Source organism: Typopeltis vanoorti, chromosome 3, assembly GCF_054136105.1.
Source record: "Typopeltis vanoorti isolate ZY-2024b chromosome 3, IOZ_Tvanoo_1.0, whole genome shotgun sequence".
NCBI lineage: Eukaryota > Metazoa > Arthropoda > Arachnida > Uropygi > Thelyphonidae > Typopeltis > Typopeltis vanoorti.
Genome location: NC_143551.1, coordinates 31,720,127 through 31,740,847, shown reverse-complemented (window position 1 = coordinate 31,740,847; position 20,721 = coordinate 31,720,127). Strand labels below are relative to the sequence as shown.

The following is a 20,721-nucleotide window of genomic DNA, read 5'->3' as shown; positions in this document are numbered from 1 at the left end:
CATTTGGGTAATTGATGCCCAGGTGGTGGGAACAGGGCAGCCACTAGTCTATAGCCATAATAATAAGGTAAACTATTATAAGAATAACCAATGTCTAGTTAGTAAGATATGGGAGGAGCATGGGGCAACTCCGAGGTTTACCAGCACCACCATCTCTTTACATGGCATATGGAGCGGAGACAGCTATAAGGACTTAAAACAGCTTGTAAAAGTTCTTTCCTTCAGGGCCCCAAAGGGCACACTGCTGGCATGCCGTTGCCACCAGAGAATGACTACAATGATAATCCTTTCTTTTAGTGTTACACAGTGATGATCAGCATTCATTTTTGAAATTATGGATTCTACAACTGTGTTAAAATAACTCTTTTTATTATCCCGACATATTTCGATCTTCATATCAAGATCATCATCTGGAGCATACATAAATATACAAGACAAGCTGTGTTACATTTCAAAATGGAAGCTAGAGAAACAATGATTTGATCACATGCTACTCACTTGCATGACCTCTGGTGGAAAAAAAAAACATCAAGCTAGATTTAATTTATGATTACATGAATAAACATTCTTGCTTATAGTCTTCTTTCCAGTAATAGTGATGACCTATTTCTATTATTACAATTGTTATTTTTGATTTAAAAAATTATTTAAAAATTTACAAATTACAACATGAATAAACATTCTTTCTTATAGATTTTTTCCTTTAACAGTGATGTCCTATTTTTTAGTATTAAAGTTATTTTAGATTTAGGATCCTGGATTTTCTACAGTCCTGTTTATAGTTGTTCTTAGAGAGGAAGGATTTGTGGGACGAATCCTTCCATATGTATGGGATTTTTAGACCATCATTATTGTTTAGATTGAGGTGGTTGATAATGATCTCACAGGCTTCCTTAAATTTGTATTCATACCATGTTTTGGTGTGATGTAGACAACTAGTGCTTTTCCAGTCAATTCTATGTAAGGTGTTAAGGGCATGATCAGAAAAGCCAGCTTCACCATAATTATCATATTTGATGTGTCGTTTATGTTCTTTTGGTCTGATCGGAATTGCGTCCTGTTTCTCCTATGTATGGTATGTTGCAGGTGCAGTAAATACAGTATACTCCAGGATGAGCCAGCAGAGGGAGTGGATTTTTGGATGAGTTGAGTAAGCTTTTTAATTTTGCAGGAGGCTTAAAGGTGGCTTTGAGGTTGTATTTATGTAGTACTCTGTTTATTTTGTCTGATGTCCCTTTAATGTAGGGAATGGTTATAGTTTTATTGTAGTCTGGTTTGGCTTTGTTTTTTTTATTGAGGACTTCTAGAGAATTTTGTTAATAGTGTTTTGGCTGTATCCATTTTTTTGAAAAGTATTGCTGATCACTTTAAATTCATTTTCAGTGCCTGTTCACTGGATCAGATCTTCAGAGACCTGTTTTTCAGGGTATTGATGACACCTAGTTTTTGTGTTGGGTGGTGGTAGGAGTTTGTGTGTATATATTGGCCAGTATGTGTCGATTTTCAATAAACAGTGAAGAAAAGATCACCAGAGGAGAGACATGTGACAAGTGTATCAAGAAATGGAAGTGTGTTCTGTTTTTCAATCTCAATTGTGAACTGTATACGTTTGTGCTGTTTGTTTAGGTGGCTAAAGAATGTGTCTAGTGTCTGGCGGCAATGAGACCAGATCGCGAAAACATCGTCAACATATCTAAGCCAGACTTTGGGTGTTAAAGGGGGAGGAACCTAAAGCAAGTTGTTCAAAATGTTACATATAACAGTTAGCAATGGGTGTGTGTGGGGGGGGAATAATGGCGAGCCCATGGCTGTGCCTTCTTTTTGTAGGTAGAAAGTGTTTTGCCATACAAAATAACCATAACGTAGTACATGTGCAAAGAGCGCCATGATATCTGGAGGAAATTTGTTCTGTAAAAGAGAGATTGTGTCATTGATTGGGACATTCATAAAGAGGGCAGAGACGTCAAAACTGACTAATAGGTCATCTTTTTCTAATGTAATGTCTTTGATGTGTTGTGTGTTTTTGATATAGGAGGGGGAATGACCTACCAACTCCTTGTGTGTTGCCGCTAATTTTTTGGCTAAGTGATAAGTCAGGCTATCAATCCCTTCGACTAGAGCCCTTAGCGGTGTGTTTTCTTTGTGAATTTTCGATAGCCCATAAATTCTCGGGGTACGAGCATAGCGTGGAAATAGTTTTTTGACCGTATCTTCGGGGCATGTGGTAATTGACTTAAGTAGATTCTCTATTTTCTTTTTTTATTCTATTAGTTGGGTTATTAATATTATTTGCCACCTCCAGGGAGTCCAAAGACTCATCGAGAGAGGGCATCTACTCTACATCTGCTCACCAACGCCATCAACTGCCGACTGCCATCACTAGTATTTCCACAGACAATCACAATCATCCATTCCCATGGTGGGATTCGAACCCGCAGCCTCTTGACTGGAGAGCGGATACACTAACCACTTGGCCAGCATGGCTGGCCGAGTAGTTGGTGTATCCGCTAATTCAGCAGATTCATTTTTTCTACATAAGTGGTTCGGTTTAAGATAATGGTGGCACTTCCTTTATCTGCTCTGGTTATTACGATGTTCGGATTTGACTTTAGTGATTTTATCGCTGTTAATTCGTGTTTGGTTAGGTTGCTTGTTATTGTTTTGTTATGATTTAAAATGTTGGAGGTTTCTAAAAGTATTTTTTCTGCTATGTTATTTGGGATAAATCTTAGGCCTCTTTCAATATTACAAATAAATTCTAATTTGTTTATCGATTTGGATGCCAACTGGCATAATTAAAACCCGGCTTGTTCAACCCACAGGTTGAACCAGAAAAAATCATAAACTTACAAACTTTATGAGATTGCAACTAAAAATACCATTAATAATACTACAAATACAATTTTAACATGCTATTAATTTATAAGCAATGAATTTTTGAATTTATCACGTTCTTTAGCAATGAGAGATTCATAAAATCATTCTCAAATAATGTAGTTATTCAAAATTGCTGCCCATGCGAGTAGTTACTTCTCGACATAATAAATGGTGCGCTAGCGCTGTTGCTTCCTACTTTTACCATGCAACAGATGTCTCTCTATGTGTGCCACGGGTATGCTGGTACGGCTTTCAATGTGCAATTGTAAACAGTCAAGTTTACACCGAAGAAAGGTGCAGACGTTACGTGTGTTTGTGGTGATTTGGCGAGTAATTTTTTTAGTAGCAAAAATTTGGCGATTATCAAACCTTGCTTTCTAATTTTCAATCTATTTTTTTTTTAAATTCCAGCATGGCTTCCACAGCATCTCCAAAGAAAACCAAACCAAAAAAAAAAAAAAAAGAAAAATTACAGGAGTAAGATTGTTCAACGAAAAGTGGACAGACACCTACTTTTTTGTCAAGGCAAATACTAATGTCGAGGCAATCTGCTTAATTTGTAGGGAATTTGTGCCAGTTTTCAAAGACTACAATTTGTAGTCTTTGAGTCTTTGAAAACTTTAAAAACTACAAAAGACTACGCAAAAACATGCTGCAAAATTTAATGTGTATCAAGGAATGTGTCGTCAAGACAAAATAGCGGAACTGAAAAAAAGTATATCATCTCAACAAAGTTTTTTAAAAAAATAAACTGAAACGGATTCTGTTGTAAAAGCAAGTTATGTGGTTGCAAACCTGATAGCAAAAAAATCAAAATGTATGCCGATGGTGAGTTTATTAAGCAATGTATGGAAAGCGTGGCAGATATAATTTGCCCTGATAAAAAAGGGGATTTTTCTAAAATCAGTTTGATTCACCAGACTATAGTCAGGCGAACTGATGAAATAGGAAAATCTATCGAAAAAGATTTGGAGAGTAGAGCTGCTAAATTTAAAATTTATGCTTTGGCGATAGACGAAAGTACCGATGCTACTAATACAGCTCAATTGGCAATTTTTATTAGAGGTATTGATGATGAATATAATATCACTGAAGAAATGGCTTCTTTAGTGCCATTAAAAGACATAAGTAAATCAAGAGATTTATACGAAGCAGTGAAAAATACGTTAAAGCGATTTTCTTTGTCCACTGTGAACATATCTGTTATAGCTACTGATGGTGCCCCGGCGATGATAGATAAAAGAGATGGACTTGTAAAATTAATAGAAGACGATGCAATTGCTTCCCAAAATTTACGTATGATGAAATATCGCTGCATAGTACACCAAGAAAATTTATGCACAAAAGCTTTAAAGATGGATAACGTCATGCAGATTGTCATTAAGGCTTTAAATTTCATAAGGGCCAAGGGACTGAATCATCGCCAATTCCAGGAATTCCTTAAATTTATGGATGCTGACTATGGGGACATCATTTACTTTTCGGAAGTAAGATGGTTAAGTCGAGGTAAAATGTTGAAAAGATTTCATGATTTGTGAAATGAAATCAAATCGTTTATGGAATCAAAAACAAAATTTGTGACAGAACTTGACGATGAAAACTGGCTCACAGATTTGGCATTTTTAGTAGACTTGACCACTCATATAAATGAGTTAAACAAGCATCTTCAAGGTGAAGACCAACTGATTAATACAATGTTTCAAACTATAACAGTGTTCAAAATGAAACTGAAACTATGGCAATCTCAAATTAAGGCAAACAATTTTATGCATTTCGACATGTTGGCTAAATACGGTCCTGTGAACAACGAAAAATATGCAGCCTTGCCTTTCGATTTGATACAGGAATTTGAGAACAGGTTTCAAGATTTCTGGAAAAATCATCAATCTTTTGGTATATTTGCAACTCCATTTTCAAATGGAATGAAGAAATGAAGAATAGAGCTACAATCTGACATTCAACTTAAAGAAAAATTTGATCATGTCTCTCTACTGGACTTCTATAAGATATATCTAACCAGAGAAAAATATCCCTCACTTCACAATCATGCCTTATTCATGTCATCGCTTTTTGGAAGCACCTACATTTGTGAGCAGCTATTTTCAAGGATGAAGCACGCGAAGAATAAAACTAGAAACAAAATATCTGATGAGCACCTTGAGAACTCACTGAGAATTGCAACTACCTCCATTGAACCAAATATCGAAGTGTTAGTGTCTCAAAACAATGTCAAGCATCTCACTAATTTCATGTTGCTGTCTTGTCTTTTACTTTTATAATAAAAAATTCATGAATTAATGAAGTTTAAATTACTTAAATATGTTAGCTATATATTCTACATTTTTTGCTCATCAGCTATTGTTAGTGTTAGTGTATTTTATGTATGGCTCAAAACAACTCATCTTCCAATGTGGCCCAGGGATCCAACCATGCTTTAAACAAAGATGAAATCTCGATACTTAACAAAGGTTTAAATCAGGGTTGGATAGGCTAACTATGTTACTGTTACCTGTAGGTGATTGGTGGCTCCTGTTGTTTCTTGTTTCTGGTTGGTTGTTATTGTTCACTGTGGAGAAATTTGAATATGGTGGTTGGTTCTTTCGATCTTTTAGTCTTTGGAATTTGGAAATTAGGTTTTCTTTCTTCGTTTGAAGGAAGTGGTTCGCCGTGTTGTCAATAATCTTTTCCAGGATCATCCAGATATCTGCTTTTACATAGCTTGAAAGTTCTGTTTTTTCTTTTTGTAGCTGGTTTTGCAAAGTGGCTAAGTTCTTTCTGGAAGCTTGGATTTGTTCTCCGAGAAATGCTTTCTCCATGCGGAAGTATATTCGTTGTGCTTTTGCTGAGGTGAATTTCCTTTTTAGCCTGATGCAATTCAGAATGATATTGCTGTCCCTACACAGTTTTAAAAAAGCCAGTCGATTGATCAAATTAGAAACCTGATTCTTCAGCTTACCGTATTGATTGCATCGCTTGTGGGTCGAATCTCCATGAATTATCATAATCCTTTCTTTTAGTGTTACACGGTGATCAGCATTCATTTTTGAAATTATGGATTCTACAACCGTGCTAAAATAACTCTTTTTATTATCCCAATGTTTTGATCTTCATATCAAGATCATCATCTGGAGCATACAAAAATATACAAGACAAGCTGCATTACATTTCAAACTGTAAGCCAGAGAAACAATGATTTGATCACATGCTACTCACTTGCAAAAAAAAAAAAAAAAAAAATGGACTACAGTGATAACTAGAACAGGCATAGGGTAAAACACTTGTTGTAAACGCTTAGGCCTATATCAAGTCTGGACATAATGTATGGGTAGTCTTTGTACTGCCCATAACCGCTTCAAATATTAATAAAATAAATAAATAAAAAATAAAAAATAATAACAAGTGGTGTACCACAAGGATCAGTCCACTGTTATTCAACCTCTACATTAATAATATTTGGAAGAATTTGACAAGTGACATACAGCTATTTGCTGATGATGCAAAGATAGGAAGGGCAATCAGGAATGCTGCTGATATGCAGTACTTGCAGAATGATTTGAATAGGCTGGAACTGTGGGCATGGGAAAATGGATATTGGTTCAATGATAGTAAATGGAAAATCATTCAGTTCAGCGTGATTAGATATCCAATGTCGTATTATTGGTGGGATTATGCTAGAAGAAACTGATAAGACTAGGGATCTTGGAGTGTTAGTAGATAGGAAGTTGAAGTTCAGGGGCCAGGTAGCAAAGATTGCAAATACAACTCAAAAGGTAATTGCAATGCTGAAACGAACATTCACATGTAAAGATGAGGATGTCACTTTGTCTCTTTACAAAGCCTTGATAAGACCTCACCTGGAGTATTGTGCACAGGTCTGGTGTCTTGGCTTTCATTGCAATTCTGATATGGAGAGAGTGCAAAGGAGTGTGTTAAAAATGATAATATCAGGATTGTGGAATACTGATTATGAAGACAGATTGAGAATTTGTAGATTGCAGACACTAGCAAAGAGGAACAAGATGGGTGATTTAGACTTAAAAACTTCTGAAAGGTTCATACAGGATTTCAACTGATGGAATTTTTCAATATATGGAGGGTGCGGAAAGGACAAGAGGGCATCCTTGAAAACTAAGAATGAATGCCACTAAGAAAGGGAGTGAAGGCTAGATTTTTCTCTCACAGGGTGGTGTGTGATTGGAATGGATTGCCATTGGATGTTGTGAGTGCAAGCAGTGTGAATGAATTCAAGAATAAATATGATAGCTGGTGCTTGTAGTATGTGGCCTCTCTCAATGAGTCCCTGACTCCCTGGAGGTCTCTCTTAATAATAATAATAATGCTCAAATGGGCATTCATAAATATATTATACATTGGCAAAATATTTCAAGTAACAGTTTAAAAATATATTTTTTAGAATAGTTTTTATTTAATTTCCAAAAGTTGATAAAATTGGAGCTCCCCCTTCTTGCTGCAAAGTCAGAAAGGATATGTCACTGACATGATATCCTATGATGATATATATTTCAAAGTCTGTAATTCTTCCATGACAAAAGAGTTGAACTCTAGAGATATATCTATATGCCTTATAAATATAGCAGTACAAGCAATTATATATGATAACAGGAATATACCTACCAGTATGTTTTTTGCTAAAATGTTGGGGCAAATATATATATTTTATTTTATTTTTTTTTTTTAACTGTGTGCATGTATATTTATATATATATATATATGCATGCATGCATCTACCAGCCGACTGCAAAACTGAACAAGTATGATATGTTTCACAATAGCACTCTTGTAGAGTGATATCTCTCACAGCAACCAAAAACTATTTTTGGCTTTTGTACTGATAAATGCCAAAACCTATTCAGTAAAAATCTGAAACACAAAATTCCTTAAATCCCATTCAGCCAAAGCACAGTTCTTATTTCGTATCAGTGAATCATTTTTTTCAACTTTTGACACAAAAAAATGGTATAATTTAAATTAAACACTTGATCTAGTTAGCGATTTCAATTTTGATTTAAATCAAATTGAAATTTAATATTTTTATTTATGATTCAAGACTTAAAAATAGTAAATTTTAATAAGTCCATCCAGTCATAGCAGATGAGTCAATGTGCATGACAGGGGCAAAAAAAATAAATAAATAACGAAGTGTACATACATTTTATAAAATGCATCTGAAAGTAAGAATATAAGATAAATTGGACTTGGACTTATAGCTAGAAAGACTGTTTTTTTTCCCCTGATAATTGTGCATGTTCTATGGTTGGTAGATTTTTGCAAGGGAAAAAAAAAAAACATTGCCTTTGCATTAAGACTAATTCAATATTAGTAATTCATCTTACAATAATTCTAATGTCTGTAATTAGCAGAACTCATCATCCTCAATTTCCTGATATGGACCCCTCACGGGGTGTTAAGGTTACAATGACAGCACTACGCGATTATGTTTATATTATTATTAATTTCCTATCAATGATTTTCCTCCAAATTAGTCTATTACTTGTGAGTAATCCAATACTTTCATATCTATTTCATGCTTCTGACTGAATCAATCCACCTAGACCCTGGTTTTCCTCTGGGTCTCTTTCCTAATATCTTGGCATTAAATACCTGTTGCTAACATTTCCTCACCTATTCTATTTAAATGGCTGTACCACCTTAGATTAGCTCTGCTCACATATTCTTAAATGCTATCAATAACATAGTGAATAAGGTAGTAAAATTAAGAGGGGAATACATTAACAGTGGAGAAGCTAGCGATAATATTACTGGTCAGCCATTTAAAAGGTTAAGAAAACACAAAATATAAATAACTGACAACTTTAATATCAGTGATATTGGGTCAATGTCATAGTCATAAATAGAACATGTAATAGTGGAAGTAGGGTCTTGGATTTATTAATATCAGAAGAAATAAGAATACACTGTATCAGATATTTAGACCCTCAGTGTGAAGTGATCACTTGAATGCTTTTTCTTCTTCATCATCAACATGTTTCTTCATCATCATCATCGCTGCTGCTCCCCTTAATTTCAGTTCCACCATCAAAGTTAAAACTGAAATTAAGGGGAGCAGCAGCGATGATGATGAAGAAGAAACATGGTTGAAGTTTAAGAAAACTGCATTTGATGGTAAGACAAGATACCTAGAATGCATAAATCAGGAGTTGAAATTTAATGGGAAAAGGTTAATAACAATTAAATTTATCATGCAAATTTTAAAACAAGGAAATCCATCATAAGAAAAAATATTTCAAAAAACATTATTATTATGCAGACTCCTCAGAGAATCAGGGACTCACTGAGGAAAGACGCAAGTAGGTACCTGATACCTAAATAACTATCATATCTTTATGAACATTCAGCAAAGACACACTCACAACATCTATTGGAAGGCCAATTCAATAGTCACCACACACCATGAGAAGAAACAAGATCTCACATGCTCCATAACTATATCTTTATTCAGTTTCCAGGAATAATCCTGATTTCTTTCCCAACTTATCTTCTTTTTCATCCATCAAGTGAAAGGTTGAGTTCCCCCATGAATAAATCATCGCCATCTGTCTGTCTCTAGCCATTTCTGTCATCTCTCTGAAGGAGGCTAGCATGCACTTTTGAATATACAAGTTTCTGTGGTTTAGAAGTTTGGTAGAAAATTTTCTGTATTTAGCCCACATTTTTAGACAAATAACAAGTTTAATAAAATAAACAATACAATAATATTACTCTATTTTATTAATTTAAGTATTTAATTAATTTAATTATTACTGTCACTTGTTTGTATATACCAATTGTGAAGTTCTGATATCTGCTGTGTAAATAATTGTTTCTAGTCTTTTTTTTGTTTATCACTTTTGTTAATACTTCTAATGATGTTAAATCAGATGATTTATGAAACTTATAGGGTAATACTGTTTATTTTGTTAAAGTTGTTATATGTCTAAAAACATGTGGTCTTACTACCGAAAATTTTCTACAGTGTGACCTTTTCTTCAATGACTGCAACCAAGTTCTTTTTTCTTTCTGTCTCTTGAACATCATCTTCCAATAACTTCATTCAGGACCATATTCAGTAATCTCTGTGAGGAAGGACATTTTCTGAAGATGTACATACCATTTTAATTGTTATTTAAAGATTGTATCTGTGATATCTTATCTATAGTTTAGTTCTTTAACTTGGTCATTTGTTTTGTATTCTAATCAGCGAGTCTTATTTTTCTTAAGCATTTCATTTCAAATGCTCTAATTTTCTCTATTTCTTTCTGATTGAGTCACCATGTCTCAGCTCAATAGGCTGTGTAAGTGTGATAATTGTTTTATAAATTTTAGTTTGAGATTTTTTGAAATGCTGTTATTTTTCCATACTTTGTTTAATTCATTCATACACAAACATCCAATGTTAAGTCTGCATTTTACTGTTTCTGTGTTGCTGAGGTCATGAGGAATGAGACTGCATCTTTCGAGTTTACTGAAAATTTTCCTCCTCTTCCTCATATTTTCATTAGTTTAGTTTTGCTGAAATTTATTTTCATTCCATAAATTTTGCATTCTTCATTTCACATTTTTGTAATTGTGATCTAGATTCTGCCAATATGATATCCACATGTTTAATGTGGTTGATATTTGTGCCATCAATTTTTAGACCAAGTTCATCAGCTATAGCTTGACATATTTCTTCAAGATAAACAATAAACAGGTGTGGAGAGAGAGTGGGTAATCCTGCATGACTCCTTTTTTACAGTCACGCAGATGAAAACTACCTTAGATATCAACTTGGGGCAGTTCCATGGAAGGTGGAATTGGAAGATGAGGATATCATTAGTGCTTCAGAAATTGTGAAAGAATATTTGTTAGCAGCAATAGTAAGCTGAATTCCACGAGTAAAGAAGAGGACACAATTTGGTGTAAAGTGGATGACAAACAGTATCAAACAGGAACTGCAGGTGAAAAAGAATATAAGACTCAGGCCAGGAGAGTGACTAGTAAGGTGAGAAAGGCAAAGCTGGAATATGAGAAGAGATTGGCACTAAGATCCAAAGAAAATCCTAGGGAATTTTTTAGCTATGTGGCCAATTGGAGGAGAAATGATTGTGGAAGAATGACATTGTGGGATAAAAATGGGAATAGAGTGACTGATGAAGAGGACATAGTGAAGTTGTTTAACGAACACTTTATTGGAGTATTTCATCCTGGAGAAGTAGGTTTTAATGCTAGAGAGATAGAGCAGGTTCGAGGTTTAGAGGCACAAGAGGAGAGTGTGTTCCAAATACTGAGTACTCTGAATGTCAGTAAAGCTGTGGGACTGGATGGTATTTCACCACAGGTTTGAGAGAATGTGCTAAAGAACTGACAGTTCCATTGACCTGGCTTTTCAATGAAAGTCTGGCAATGGGCACTATAGGTACCCAAGGAATGGAAGGAAGGTAAGATAGTGCCATTGCATAAGGGTGGTAGTAGACTGGAAGTGCATAATTATAGGTCAGTTTGTGTGTCGTCAGTAGTTGTTTAGGTCTTGGAGAAATTAGTGAGAAACATATACAGCATTGGGCAGATGAGGGTAATGTTATCTGTGAGAATCAACATGGATTTGTTAAGGGGTGCTCTTGCTATAGTAATAGATTGCCTTTTATAATAATGTGACAAGAGCAGTTGATGAGGGAAAGGCATATTCTGCCTTTTTTTTGGATTTTGCAAAGGCATTTGACAGGGTGCCACATGATAAGCTGATATTTAAGTTGCAGCACTTGGGTTGGGTGTCGATTTAGTCAACTGGAATCAGGATTGGCTGTCTGACAGGTATCAGACAGTTGTGTATGGTGGGGCAATATCAACAAGGTGGAAGGTTACAAGTGGGTTCCACAGGGCTCAGTACTGGGACCTGTATTGTTTAATCTTTATAGCAATGAATTGCAAGGGGATATTCAGTTGTTTGCAGATGATGTGAAGCTGAGAAGGGTTATTACTAATAGTGCAGATGTTGCAACCCTGCAAGAGGATTTGAATAAACTAGACAGATGAGAAAATGAATGGGGCATTGGTTTAATGCAACAAAATGTAAAGTCTTGAAGTTTGGGATACATCGATGGGAGGCTGCATACTCAAGTTGAGAAGCTGTACTAAAGAAAGTAAAAGACACAAGAGATCTGGGGATGATGATGATTGGTAGAAAACTGAAATTCAGGGAGCATATTGCAAAGGTAGTGAAAGTAACCCAGAGGATTGCTTCAATACTGAGAAGGACACTGACTTGCAGAGATAAAAGAGTTATCATTCCATTGTAGAAGACCCTGATCAGACCACACTTAGACTACTGTTCTCAAATTTGGTCCCCAGGAGTTGAAGGGGATAAATTAACTGTGGAAAAGGTACAGAGGAAGATAACAAAGATGGTTTCAGGACTGTAGAATGTTAGTTATGAGGTTTGGCTAAGGGAATGTGGACTGCAGAGTTTGGTGGTTAGAAGAAGAGGACGTGATATGATTGAGACAGTAGGGAGGAGCGATGACACAGGGATTTCAATCTCACACTATGAAACTCTCACCCAATGATCTCCTAGAATTATTATTATTATTCAGGCCTCCATGGAGTCAAGAGACCCATCCCTGGAAGTTACGAAAGGAAGCTGTTAGCAAGAGGGTGAGGAGTGGTTTCTTTGCATGGAGGGTGGTTGAACCGTGGAAAGGATTGATAGAGTGGTAAAAGCAAGAACGGTCAATGAATTCAAGGAGTGGTATAATAGAGTTTGTGTTTCCTAGGAAGGACCTTCCATGATGAGTCTCTTGACTCCATGGAGGCCTGAATAATAATAATAATTCAAGGAGATCATTGGGTGAGAGTTTCATAGTGTGAGATTGAAGCAGCTCATTAACATCACCTTCCGAAACTTCCATTTGCAACTGGTTAGCCATACCTAAGATTGCTTGAGTTTCAGAATTCACAATCTCTGGTGGGTCTTCAAAGCCTTTGAAATTATCATTAAACTGAGGACAAAGTTTATGCCATACTCATACATGTCCCTAATATTACGCCTTTGCTGTGCACAATTTAAAATAAAAATCCCGATCCAAAAAATTTGTAAAGATAAAAATTCGTAAACTGAGTAACTCTATACAAGATAACAATGATTCAAATGCAAAACTCTGCGTTACTCTATAAGTCATCCTCTACACTGAATTCAGCACCCTCATGTTATTATCAGATACCTACCAATCAGCCAAATTTCTTTGTCAAAAGCTTATTTTGCAAACGCACCCATAACTTTGTACAGCAACAACTTCCAGTGGCCTATTGCTAAAACAAGACCTACCTTTCACAAAACCATGCAATTCTCTATAGAGGAATAAGAAGCATTTGGATGTATGTTAATCTTTATTAGCCTCTCCAATACTTTAATTTTAATGACCACTCTAGAGATACTGACTGGTGCATAACTGGCTGCTGATGTCATAGTTCTATCACTGTATAATGGAAGAATCTTGCTCTCCTTCCACTGATTAAGAATTCATTGAGATTCGAGTCGACTAACAAGTCAAAAAGACTGCGAACGTTCCGGCACATTCCTTCAGCACACTTGATAATATCCCATCTAATCCAACTGCTATGTTTGAATCAAGCTCTTGCTATAGTTTTGATACCTCCAACCCATCCACTGCTATCTTTTCATCTGAGTACACTTCAGTCCCCAGACAGTTATGGATCTAGCTAGGATGCATAAAGTGATCAATTTAACAACTCTTCTATTTCTAAAGAAACTAACACTTTTTTTCCTACCTTCTACTTTAGCTCAGGCTATTTCTCTAAGGTTATTTTTCTTCGTGGCAATAAAATTCTCTGTGCTAGATTAACCTTTCTCCCAGTATTGGATTCATAACATTTTCTTCTTATGCAGCTTTTGCTACAAAGTCTTATTCACCCATTTAACTCTCATACAACTGATTTTTCCTGCAAAAGGATTCAGTCAGCCATATCTTTGTTGAGATACTTTTACGACTTCTCTTATACTCCTGATTTGTCAGAAATACAAGGTTTTATGGCAAGGACAATGCTTCAAGCTGCCTTCTCAGTCTATCAATAACTCCTGCCTTATAAGTCACACACATCCCTTTTTATTCTCCTAGATTAAACTTACATGATCACATAATGTGATTATTTTGCCAGTGTAGTTGGTCAAATGATTAACATATTCACTCTCCAACCAACAGGCTGTGGATTTGAATGCTGGAAGGAGCTGGATGTTTGCAAATGTCTTTGTGTGGAAGATAAATTTCAACAAATGATATGAAATCACTGTCCCAATATGTCCGTGCGGTTAGCCTAGTGGCTATGCGCTTCGCAACCATATGCCTGGGGAAGGAGTGTCCTGGATTCGATTTCCATTGCTGATGTGAGGAGCTTAAGGATCTTGCTCAGCCATAGCCAAGTCAGCCAGTGCCCAGCAGGGTTTCCCCCCAGTTTATCTGGGGTTTTTCATCCCGCAAGCAAGCAAACCAGCCCCATGAACACACAGATCTACAGACATAAATACTTAACCCCCCATGAGGGGGGGGGGGCTCAACTCACCCTAATAGGGATAGGGGAGAAAAGGGAGGAAACTCCATATGAATAAATAAATAAATAAAACTGTTCCAATTACTGGAGGTCTGGTTTATGTCTGGATTGCATAAAATATAAAAAAAACATAAAATAAAATAAAACTAAATAAAATTAATATCTTGGAAAAAACTTTAAAAAAATTACAACTCGCCACAGTGCTAATGTATCATAGATTTACAACTTTTGTATGCAGGAGCCATATAATCCTCTCCAAATGGAAGCAAAGTAGCTACCTCATTGATATATGAATTCTCAAATGCTATTATTAGATCTAATATTCTCCTTCCTTGAATCCATTCCAGCATATGCTACTTAGTTACTCCACAGCAACAAAAAGTAAGAAAATGTATAAATTTCTTACTTTTTTTTTTACATGCTTTCTCCTCCTTGGAGTCTATATCCTCATTCCTGAAATCATCCATAATGACAGCCCTACTTGTATCCATCAGCATCACAAAATTAATCATGGCAAAGGTAACTGGCAACATTTTGCAGCCATGCCATCTTAACTTGGAAAGTGATCAAGCACATGGAAAATGGCCAAAGAAACTGTAAGGGCCAAATGTTAGCATACCATGGGAAATGGTCAAGAGGGGAAAGCAGTATCAGATTACATATTAAGAGTTAATAGGATATATAATGTGGAAGTTAAATGGTTGAATAGCATCATCAAGCAGAAACTGCAAAAAAGAAGAAAATGTTTAGAGAAATAGAGAGAAATATGATCAACAAGTTCATAGGCAGTACAGGCAAGAATGATAACCAGCATGGTAAGGAAAGCAAAATCTGATTATGAAAATAAACTGCCAGCCTCGTTGGCAAAGAGGTTAGCATATCTCACTCTTCACCCAATAGGTTGTGGTTTCAAATCCCAATGTGGGCATGGATGTTTGTAAAAGCCAGCTCTGGATGAGCTTGTATGGCTCAAGTTCATAAGGTTTGTCTTAAAAAAAAGACACACAGATCAAATGAAATCACTTTTTTTTTTTGCTACATAGTGAGGGAAAGAAAGATTAATTCTGGAGGTCAACTTTAATGAATACTGAAGAGGAGGGAGGTGACAGAAGCAGAAGTGTACATATGCAATTCTATATGCAAATGTATTAATTAAATTTTATTTTTAATTTAATAATTTTTCTTTCTAATTTTTCTGAAGTTCTATATTTTAGTTTTGTAGATCTGAAAAATATATATGATGGGCAAAAGGAAAATGCTGTTCAAAACACTACATTTTATAGGGTGTAAATGGAACGCTATAAAAAGTAATAAACAGCTTATACTTATGAGCTGTTAGAATTGTGCAGGATGTGCAGAAAGATGGTTTGAAGTCAGATATAAAAACAAGGATGTATGCTATCTCAACTGTTAATTGTCAACTATATGCTGATTACATTATAAAAATTGGAGATATTCAACTCAGCCCATTAGTTTATACATGCAAAATTATACTAGTAAATTGGCTGAGTAAGTAATGTACCCGCTCTCTGAACAAGAAACTGCAAGTTAGAATCTCCACCATGGGTAACCCCAAGTAAGAGACAACTGCCATACTTATAGATCTGAAGTGGTTTAAAAAGTTCCTGCTTGATAAATGAAACACTTGGTTGCCAGATTATGTAAAAATAGTTAAAAAACCTTAGCTCACTCATGGTACAAATGCACTATACATTTGGAACTTTTTGTGGGTATGAGATACATAAAAAGAAAAATAAATCAAGTACAAATCCTCATGCTTCTTGAACAAAACTAAATATGCTTGCAGACTGATGTAACAAATCTGGTACAGATCAGTTTAAAAAAAAAACATGTATATATAAGGAAGAAAACATTGGTATTATCAATGGAAAGCCTGTAGACTAAGTAAAATATTTCAGCTCTTTAGATATAATTTTTAGAATATGTGGAATAAAAGAAATTAGCTAAAGAGCATTTAATTGGTGGTATATATGACGGAGTTCATAAATTTTAACTAATGGACCTGAGAGATGAGTTGGAATAAGACACTTGATGAGAGATGACTATATATAATGGCAGTTAATTGAATAATTAAGGGAACAAACAGATGAAATCAATGACAGTCTTATGCCTCTGCACACTCTCTAATGTATCCTTATCACAAAGTGACTTTTTTCATTGGTATCCAGCTTGACGACTTCTCAATCTACAATGTATATAAGCCTACTTTACTTGACTTTCCTAGGTCTATACTTCCTCAGTCAGTCCATCCTGGCATCATCCTTGGTGATTTCAACTCACATTGTATGCTATGGGGGGGTACAATAATGATGCCAACCCAGGCCTGCAACTTAACAGCCTGGATGTTAGCAAACAACTCCACCTCCTCTACGACAGCAAGCAACCCAGAACCTTTAAATCTGGAAGATGGAGTTGAGAGACAACCTCTGACCTCTGTTTTACCACCACTGATATAGAAAAAATCTCTATCACCTCAACTTATCAAGTACTATCTCTTTTTATCCACAGCCAGCACAGACCCTGTCTAACTAGTGCAGGACTTATAATCCTCAGAATAAATAGCTTCTCATTACCCTAATGGAATCTCAGGAATGCAAACTGGTCAAAATTAATTGAATTCATTGAAAACAACATTGGCTTAATTCCACCTGCAGTTGATAACTATGAAAGATTTACTAAACTTCTCATATCACGTGGAAAGAAACACATCCTGAGAGGATTCAGAAAAATCTACATACAGTGCTGTTCAACTGAAAATAGTAGTCTTTTGAAAGAGTATTAACAACAGAATCATCCAGAAATCATTTCTGTTCTCTTCAGCTCTTTGGATGATGGAGAAGAGCTCATGAACATGAAGAAATGAACTTCAACTTTACAAGATCACAAGACTTGGTCAGTGCTCTGTCGACTGGGAGGCACCAACACTTCAAACAGGACTACAGTAAACCCTAACAATATTGCACAAAAAGTTAAATCCAAAATTCCCCCACAGATACCAAAAAAGAAATCCATTATCTATATTAAAAAGTTTCTTATCAAGTCATACATCTACAGCAAATTCCAATGCAGTGAAACTATAGATGAAATTGATACAGTACTTAAAATAACTAAAACATGTAAAGCTCCTATGACAGTGATGGCGAACCTTTTTATCCAGGTGTGTCACACTTTTTTCTTTTTTTTTTTTAAATATTGACGTTGTTGATGTGCCACTTGCATAAATGCATTATAAATGTAACTACATAATCATAGATGGTGACTTATACATATCATATTAGGCTCTTTAATTAATAGGACATTGATATAAAATCTATGAATTCATATTATACAATTCATTTAATGAACTGAAATTACAAACTTACATTGCATTTAATGACTTTTCTGTTGCTGACTACTGGTAGAAAGTTCTTTCAATGAACAAACCTACCTTCGCCTTAACTGAGAGCGATCTTACACGATTTATCGCAGTTTTTTTTTTATCAGAATACCAATATTTTTCAACATCCAAGGTGTGTCACCTGAAACCCTCAAGTGTGTCAGTGCTGACATGCATGTCATAGGTTTGCCATCACTATGATGTCTCAAAGAATGTCAAAGATGTTAATGACATCCTTTGAGACTTTCTTACTCATCTTGGCTCAAGAGCAAAATACTGGCTATATAATTTCTTCTCCACAATAATAAATGAACAGCTCCCAAAACTTTGGCAAGAATCAAAGATAATAGCCCTGCCAAAATCTATAAGTCAACTGATGACCCTAATAATTACCACCCTACAGCATTACTTTGCACTCCTTACAAACTTTTTGAAAAGATCATCCTCTCTAGAATTTCTCCAAAATTAGAAGCCATCTTATCCAGTGAACAGGCTGAATTTAGGCCTGTCAGAAGCTGCTGCGACCAGGTCTTAGCTCTCACAACCTATACAGAAGCTAGATACCAAAAGGGTTTAAAAACAGGTACTGTCTTCATAGACCTAACATCAGATTATGACATTGTTGATTAATTTAGTTGTATAAAGCACCTAAATTAATCAACTTCCAAAAAAACTCTAAAACAATCTAAAAACTCAAAAAAAAAAAAAACTAGAACAAATGCTGTCTAATAAAAAAATAAAGGTTCATCTGAATTCATAAAAAAAGCAGAGCATTTATTCTACAGGATGGATTGCGACAAGGATCTGTCCTCACAACCTGTGCACAAGTGATATCCCTCTAACAGCTAGTCAGAAGTTATTTATGCTAAAGACATAGCAATCTCCACAGTATCTTCCAAGGCAATGATGAAACACCGAGCAAGATCTAAGCTCACTATAAAATTACTTTGAAAGCCTGGAACTATCTCATAATCCCAGCAAAACTGTTGGTTCAGCTTTCCACTTAAATAATCACAAAGCTCACAGAAAACTAAAAATACATTTCTGCAACAGGACACTAATCCATGAAAGTAATCCTTGTTACGTTGATGTCACACTTGACTACAGTCAACTTACCAAAAACATTTGGGAAAAAATTAGTGAAAGATAGTTGATGGAATTGGTAGGTGAAAGATACCTGTCAAGAACAACAGCATAAACAAGCTGACAGGTACAACCTGAGGTTGTAATGTCTCGATTCTTAGAACAGCAGCCCTGGCTCTAATCATCCCTGTTACAGAGTATTGTTCACCAGTTTGGAGTTGAAGTCACCAGATGACTCAAAGACACAGATCTTAACATCAGCACATGAGAACCATCTCCAGTATCTTACGATCTACTCATTTTCCATGGTTACCTGTTCTATCCCCACATTACTTCTCCATGCTTCAGAAGAGAAGAACCTATCATTAAAGAAATAAAGAAAATCAGAAATAACATGTATCTTCCTATTTATCAAGATATCTCTTCCACAATCTTGCCTCCAGATCTCCCATATGGCTTGTGGAATTACCAGATGATGGTCTCCAGAACTGGTGGAAAAGACTCTGGAATGAATTACAAACATGTACTTGATCACAAATCCAACTATCAAACTGCCAGAATTCAATCTACCTCAACATCTCTAGAGTTTGATAAAACAGATTTATGACTGGGCAAGATTGCTATGACCACGTATTACATCTGTGGGGAATTTCACAGTCACCCTTTTGCATGTGTAATGCTGTGCACACTATGCATCCTATCACTGATGACTGCCCCAAACAGTTCTTTCTTGGAGGCCTCAGGAAGTTGCATTTACTCCCAAACAGTGACATTGACTGGTTAACTGGACTTTCAGCCTGTATATAGTTTTGCTTAATAATTTATTGTATTTCCCTGATACAATAAATAGATAAATAAATCACAAATACAGGTGACCAAACCAGTGTACAGAAAAACCAAATGAGGTCCAATTAATACCTTATGCAGTAGAAGTATCACTTCTTACCCATACTCTTCGCATTATAGCAGTAATTTTCTGGATAACTCTTACAACTTTCATGGTGTCCCCTGAGCTTCAGTTTTCTAACCACAAAGATCCCTTGCCTCCTCTTTCTCCTGAAGCAAAGTGGTTTCTTCAATATGATAAACCGCATTCTTCCCTCTCTGACCTCAACATCTCTAGAGTTGGTTAAACAGATTTAGGACTGGTCAAGATTGTTATGCCCATTTATTACCTCTATACTTATTACAAACAACAGATTCATATCGAGGAAAACGAGTTGAAAGGAAGATATTAATGATATAAACTGAATTATGTACCACTATTATAGTACATGAGAGTAAATACAAATAATGATCATTCATTTAAACCAATAATTTAAATTACCTGGAAGTTGCAAAACAAGGTGGTAAGAGTAAGGGGATCAGAAGTGGCTTTTTTGTATGGAAGGTGAATGGACCATGGAATTCATTGTCTGATTAAGAAGTGGTATAACAGATTGCTGCCCAAGGTGGGCTTTCCATGATGACTCTTGTGACACCTTGGAGGCCGATAATTATAATAAGTTTAACTGTGATGGCTAGGTCAAAAGAGCTTGGGTCACTTATATTAACAAGAACTAGTTATCTCTTTTATATCAACTCCAAATCTTATTAGTATTCAAAAATGGAATAATGAACAAACTAATTGGTATAAAAAACAAGTATAACGTATTAACTCTTTTCAATGCTGTTTTTTCCCCATTAAATAATGCTTAGATTTTTATTTTCTATTGGGTTGATATAGTTCTTTACATACCGAATTCCTTTATGTTTCTCTATTTAAGAACTATGCTAATGCATTAAGATAACAAGAAATGGCA

General features: G+C 35.5%; 1 protein-coding gene across 4 annotated transcripts in view; it reads right to left on the bottom strand.

Moving 5' to 3' along the window:
* The window catches only part of gig (TSC complex subunit tuberin), a 943,661-nt gene that overhangs the window by 360,544 nt on the left and 562,396 nt on the right, over positions 1-20,721 (bottom strand). The window lies entirely within an intron of this gene.